The sequence below is a fragment of the Molossus molossus genome, unplaced genomic scaffold (genome assembly GCF_014108415.1).
Source record: "Molossus molossus isolate mMolMol1 unplaced genomic scaffold, mMolMol1.p scaffold_m16_p_12, whole genome shotgun sequence".
Classification (NCBI taxonomy): Eukaryota; Metazoa; Chordata; class Mammalia; order Chiroptera; family Molossidae; genus Molossus; species Molossus molossus.
Window position 1 is genome coordinate 99,066,724 of NW_023425347.1, and position 877 is coordinate 99,067,600.

General features: G+C 34.4%; 1 non-coding gene across 1 annotated transcript; it reads left to right on the top strand.

The window, feature by feature from the left end:
• Positions 1-425: 425 nt before the first annotated feature.
• Positions 426-532, top strand: LOC118627326. Its single transcript, XR_004959087.1, has one exon. It is a non-coding gene; the product is annotated as a U6 spliceosomal RNA (small nuclear RNA).
• Positions 533-877: the final 345 nt, after the last annotated feature.

Here is an 877-nt window from a genome sequence, read left to right on the forward strand (position 1 = left end):
ACAAGCCACAGACTGTTATAAAATATTTACAAATCATATATCTGATAAAGGAGTTGTGTTCAAAAAAAAAATCTAAAGAACTCAGAAAAAAAGTTCATAATAAGAAAACCTATTTTAAAAACATGGGCTAAATATTTGAACAAACAAATAGATGCTCATTTTATTTAATAAGCTATGCGTTCCTTTTTGGATGGCCAATAAACATATGAGAAAGTGCTTCATTCGCCATTAGGGAAATGCAAATTAAAGCCACAGTGAGATACTGCTGCACAGTTATTCGAAAGATGAAAATGGAAAAGAATGACCATGCCAAGTGCTGGCAAAGACATGGAGCAACTGGAACGCTCGTCTGTTGCTGGTGGGAATGTACAATAGCATGACCACTTTGGAAACCAGTTTGGCAGCCTTTGAAAAACTTAAACATAGTGCTCCCTTTGGCAGCACACATACTAAAATTGGAACGATACAGAGAAGATTAGCGGGGCCCCTGCACAGAAATGACACACCAATTCGTGAGGCGTTTTATATTAAAAAAGAAAAAGTTAAACATAAACTGCCATATGACCCAGCCACTCGACTCCACAGAGACTTGTATGCAAATGTTCATAGGAGCATGACTTATAATAAGCAAAAACTGGAAACAACCCATTTTGTGGGTTTGTTTATATGCTATTTATATGCTATTGCATGTGTCAACAAGTGAATGGATAAATAAATGGTGGTATATCCATGCAAGGGAATATCACTCAACAAGAAAAAGAAATGGACTATTATTTTATTTTATTTTTTTATCCTCACCCAAGAATACTTTTTTTTTTTAAAAAAAATCTTTATTGTTGGATGTAAAATGTATTATAGATGTTCCACATTTTCCCCC